Below are 6000 nucleotides of genomic sequence, written 5' to 3' on the forward strand. Positions count from 1 at the left end.
ATAAATACTTTTAATTTGGGATGCCTGGGTGGCTCAGTGGTTTAAAGCCTGCCTTTGGCCCAGGGCATGATCCTGGAGTCCCAGGATCTAGTCCCACATCAGGCTCCCTGGATGGAGCCTACTGCTCCCTCTGCCTATGTCTCTGCCTGCCTCTCTTTCTCTCTCTCTCTCTCTCTCTCTCTCTCTCATGAATAAATAAATAAAACCTTTTATTTATTTTTTTTTTTAAATTTTTTTTATTTATTTATGATAGTCACAGAGAGAGAGAGAGGCAGAGACACAGGCAGAGGGAGAAGCAGGCTCCATGCACCGGGAGCCCGACGTGGGATTCGATCCCGGGTCTCCAGGATCATGCCCTGGGCCAAAGGCAGGCGCCAAACCGCTGCGCCACCCAGGGATCCCTAAATAAAACCTTTTAAATAAACTTTTAACTTTAGGAAAAACTCGTTGTCCTTATTTCACTGAGGACTAGGATGACCAATCATGCTAGTTCTCCTGGGACTGAGGGGTTTCCTGGAATGTGGGACTTACAGTGACAAAACTAGGAAAATTAGTCACCCTATTTAGGACTAGAGGTGTGGTGCACCAGCACTGTCTGTGGAAGGCAAGCTGAGAATCTCTAATGTTCCCTCTCCAAGACTCAAACAATATTAAGTTAAAAGTGACCATGGCATTAAACAATGGAGAGACGAAGCCTATGTGTTTTGAATGTAAACTTTATTGGAGTCATAGATGTGACCTCATGAAGTCAAGAAAGAGAGCTCAGAAATCCAATTCTCAATGTTTTCAGAGCATATAATAAGCCTCAATGCTGCTTCTCCTGTAGCTGGACAGGGAGGCATTGGGCCATGTGGAGTCTGCAGGCACACTACTACATGTTCTCCCAGACGTGGAAGTGCATTCAAACAAATGCCTTTAGTTCCTGTATGGCCTGCAGTGGATGTCCCTTCATGACAGTCCTCCAAGTTCATTCCCAGGAACTAGCCAAGTCTCTTTGCACTCACATAAATAAAAATCATACACAGTGCTATACTTCAGTCTATCTTTATTCTTCCTGTATATGTCATACATGCAATGGCTCTGTTTCCCTGTCCTGGAATTCTAGCCATATAGCCACACTAGATTTCAGAAACCAAGAACTCACCCTGGTGCTTCTGCTAATTGGTCCAGTAATCAGGCATTGACAGGATTACTGACCCTCTCTCTTTAGGTGTCACATGGTCCCTCATCCCTTAGTTCCTCCATCACCTAAAAGGGTCACATACCTGTTTCTGAGACTAGTTGTATAAGATGCAGTGAGTGTGGCCCAGAAGTTGTAACAACCAGAGTGGAAGTGCAAAGTGTGTCCTGCATTTACTGTCCTTACTGAAGGCTAGTGTTCACTAACCTTTAGAGATATGGTCGTCAGTGTAATGCAGACTCATGAGTAGGAATCACTTCAATCTTTTGAAGCAGGAAACCCACCTAAGCTGTACAGGTAAAATGGCTATCTACATCGCTTTTATTTATTTATTTATTTATTTATTTATTTATTTGTTTGTTTATTTATTTATTTATTTATTTATTTATTTTAAGAACTCTAGAGAAGAGGACTTTCCGATTTTTCTCAGTAGCTTAACAACTCTCATTGTCAATAAATCATTCATTACATATCATTTGGAATCTTTTCTGCTGTAACTGAAGGCCAATTCCTTTGGTCACATCCTCAGAGGAGAATAGCTTGGCTGGTCTTCCAGATGAGAGCCCTTAATCAACTCAGAATGCTGGGATCTTACCTTTAGCTCTTTCCCTCCCAAAATGAGCACTCTACTCTCTCTGTGGTGTCTCATTGCCATGTTTTTAATCATTTGTTATCACCTTTTCACACTCATGTGTAGGTACTCATACATAGGCACTTAATATCAGTGAAACTGGAAAAACTGCTCTTATTTTTTCTGAGTGGAGGAAAAGGAATCAAATCCTTCTTTTATCTCATTTTCTCCCCAGCCCCCATACACAAAAATTCAAATACTTTTGTTTCCACTCGAGCTTTGTCATACAACTTCTGAGTTAAGGAAAGCACTACTTTACCGAAGGTAACAGGGACCAGGCAAAGCAACTAGTGAGTTAATGACCAGAATACTAGTTGGTTAGAAATGTCATGTCTGACTTCTAGCTGCTAAGGAAATTGTGGCTGCAAGACTACTGGTTTCAGACTGGTCTGTGAGGAGCAGCTTTGTTGGCACTGGTGTTGGCAAAGGAATATGAACAGGCCTTTCTCCTCATGCCCCCCCCCAGATGGTGTGCATTGCCTACCTGCCAACCCTGTTACAATTGCATCATACTCAGTGTTGAGACTTTTGTAGGAAATGAGCAAGATACACAGGCATATGTTTCCAGTGGTAAATAGAGCCACATTCCAGAGAAATGTCTTTACCCAATGTGATCCTTTGCATCAATTTGGGTATATAAGCAGCCTGAACCTGAACATTCTAGATCTTTCTGCTTCAGACACAGGCTCAAAAAGAATCTACTACCCCTTCTTAAGTATTTCTTTCCTCATTTAATGCCACCTGAGTCCTTCAGGAGTTATTCCTCCTCTATTTATCTCTGCAATGGTTGTTACTCCAAGTTCTCCTATGCCTGAAATCATCTCATGATGTAGCTACTCCAAGGGCTTTATTTCCCATTTGTATCTTGGTGACTCAAAGAAGATCTCACTGTTTTAAAATTCATTGATGTGTAATCAGGATACAAAAAATTGCACACATTTAGTGCACACATCTTAATGAGTTTTGATGTATGCTTATATTTGTACCACCATCACCACAATCAAGGTACTAAAACATTCATAACCTTCAAAAAGTTCCTTGTATTGGTTTGGTGTATGTATGTGTGCATGTGTTAAGATACAATGTGAGATCTATCCTGTTAATTAATTTTAAAGTGCACAACACTGTACTGTTAACTTTAGGCATAAAGTTATACGGAAGGTTTCTAGAATTTACTCATCTAGCATGACTAAAACTTTATATTCATTGAGCAACAAGTCCCCATTTCCCCCTCCCCACCAATCTACTCTCTGCTTAATATTTCACTTTTCACCTAAGCCTTGTCTTTCAAATTCCTCAGCTGTCATACTTGCTGATCCTCTTTCTGTGCTTTCACTCTTCTTCCCTCCTCTTTTATTCTTGAATAGAAAGATTAGCAAAACTAGCTGTGTTGGCTTTGTTTATTTATTTATTTGCATCTGAGATGTTGACAGTCAGGTAAGGCAGTTGAAGGCAGGAAGTTAGGGAGTAAGTGGAGTCAGAAGATCAACTGAGTCACTGACAACCTGGAAGGCCATTTATAAATAATCAAGTTGGCCATGCAGACAGAGAGAGCCCTTACAAAGAAGCTCTATGTCAGGTCCTGGGCTACTCTCTTTCTCCAGAATTTGTGGTTGGAAAAGTGGAAATTGGAATGATTTCCCTAAATTTCATATGAACTTCTCCCTTCCCTGCAAAAAAAAAAAAAAATGGTGCTCACGGAGTTCCCCATTTGTCTTCTGCCTTGGAAACTGAGGTGCCAATTAGATCTCTTCATCCCAGTTCTTATTCTGACTGGATAGATGCCACCACTTTCAGTTAGCAGTTGGTCAGTTAGGAGTCCCCTCCACTAGTTAGAAATCACTCCTACCAGCTTGCTATGGCAAGACACAGTTAAGCTCTATCAACAGTGAGCTAACTGGTACTGCATCTCCCCACACCCTTGGGTTCATGGTCCAGCCCTACTAGTGTTGCCCAGTAGACCCTCTACCTGTAACCTCAACTGGGAATAGCATGCCACCACAGCTGACCACCTCTATTTAGTGAACCTGGCCAGTATACGAAGAAGGTAAGCCGAATGCATCTCCAACCACTTTGGCAGACATGAGAGGCAGTGTGGTGTATTGAAAGCATTTCTCAAAATGGTGGACCCAACCCTTCTGCATTAGAATCACCCTCAGTGCTTTAAAATGCAGATGAAGACAGTCCTTCTCAGAGTCACTGAATTACAATTTATGAGATTTGCATTTTTAAAAGATTCTCCATTGATTCTGATGAGAACTAATGATTGAGAAAAATCATTTTAGTGGAAAAGGGTCCAGATTTTGGAATCAGATCTGAGATAGGGTCCAGAGGTCTTCCCCTTATATGAACTTAAGAGGATCACTGAAAATCTCTCAGTTTCAGTTTTTATCTTTAAAATGGAGATGATTAAGCATAATTAAAGTGATAAAAATCTGGTGTACACCTAACACCAGTATAAGTGCCCATTATTCTTCCCTCTACTGGAAAAGATACCATTCCCCCGTAAGTAATAGAGAAGATTTGAAGTCTCCCAAGAAGTAGAACACCCCTCCCCTCTCCTCTCCTTTTCCTCCAGCCATTCTTCCAGTGACTTCTTAGCCCTCGGCTTCTTTCTGTATTTAGTTTCCCACCACAAAATGCAACCACTCAGCCCAGTGTTCTTTTTGAGAATGGATTTACAGTCAAACTATTTCAGGTTTTTCTCTAAATCATCATGCTTGGCACATAGTAGGAACTCATAAATATTTACAGAGTGAATACAATCTTTTGTTTCTAGCCTGACTGACTTTAACATCTGCATTTCACTTTAACCCCATCACCCCTTTTTGGTCCCCAAATCCCAATTTAGGCAGGTCTAAGAGATCAGCCCAGCACACCAGCAAACCAGATCCACTCTTCCTTCTATAGACAGGTCAGAGCAAAGTCCCTCCCTCCACTCCCAGAGATATGCACTTCCTCTCCTCAAGTTACTAACTCTCTTGAGGAAACCAGCTGGCAGTTAACCCTTAGGTCCTCAAACCACGTCAATATGAAATAGAAATCCAGCCCAGATTCCTCTTACCCTCTGTGCAAACAACAGGGTCTGAAGGAGTAAAAAATGCACCAGGACCTCTTTGGGAAGAAAACAGCTTCTCTGAGCTGTGAGATGAAAGTACAGGAAGCCTGAGAAAGGAAAGGGAGGAGAAGGGCTGAGCACAGAGAGAGCAAAAGCATTCTCTAAGCCAGCTGTTTCCATTGCATTTGGCCCAAGTTGCAAATTTACCTTCTGACCACGGAAGCTGATTGACTTGTCCCCTCTCTTCAAACTCAGATCTGAGAAACAACTTCTTCTCACAGCTTGTCAGAAGGGGATGGGAATCCCAGCTGCTCTTTGCAGTGATGCCTGAAAACCTTGCTTTACCTTTGGGAGAGAGGGGCGGAGTCCAATCTAATGGGAATTAACTCCAAACACGCTGGAGGCTTCAAATCCAGCCTCAGACTTGCAGGCACTTGAAGTAGCTTAGCTGGCACAGAGTCCCCCACTTCCATCCTCACAGCTGCCAAGTCGGTGTGTGTGTGTGTGTGTGTGTATGTGTGTGTACATGTGTGCGCGCACTCGGGCGCTGCAAATACATATCTGTCTCATATTCCTCAGCCACAAGTCTGCCGAGGAATAGAGGTTCTCCCTAACTTTCCTCAAAAGCCCTAAATAATCTCTACCATATATATTAGGTGGCAGACCTAAGTTGCTGGAAACGACGGAACACACATGTCTGAACAAAGTAAGACAGAAAATAACCTCTCCCGCCGACCCCCTTACTGACTTCCATTGTCCAATACTCCAACAGCGGAATCTATGGCCCCAAGATGTAACAACTTTACATTTAGGAAACTTAAAATCACACATTGAAAAAGCTAAATAATGCCTTTTTAACAAAGACAGCACTACCAAAAGCCAGTGTCTAACTGATCCCAAAGCACCAATGACTGCTTTTGTGCTTGGGAAGATAACCAGAGTTTGATAGAGTTCTGCTGCCTAGTGCTTTGCTCCAACCTGATGTCATCTCTCCCACCTGTGAATGTCCCTGGCACTCCATATTTATTTTGGGAAACTTATCACCTCCTACCTTGTGTTAGTTTTTGGCATATGTGTCTCATTTCCACTCCCAGCTGCCTTGTGAATAGGGAACTTTGCTAAACAAAATGA

General features: G+C 42.2%; 1 protein-coding gene across 1 annotated transcript in view; it reads right to left on the reverse strand.

The window, feature by feature from the left end:
• Nucleotides 1-5237, reverse strand: part of LHFPL1 (LHFPL tetraspan subfamily member 1) — a 54534-nt gene extending 49297 nt beyond the window's left edge. Inside the window, exon 1 of the mRNA XM_025431395.3 lies at nucleotides 5077-5237. The gene's annotated coding sequence lies outside the window, so the exon portion shown is untranslated. The remainder of the gene's footprint in view (nucleotides 1-5076) is intronic.
• Between the last annotated feature and the right edge of the window lie 763 nt (nucleotides 5238-6000).

The sequence above is a fragment of the Canis lupus genome, chromosome X (assembly GCF_003254725.2).
Source record: "Canis lupus dingo isolate Sandy chromosome X, ASM325472v2, whole genome shotgun sequence".
NCBI lineage: Eukaryota > Metazoa > Chordata > Mammalia > Carnivora > Canidae > Canis > Canis lupus.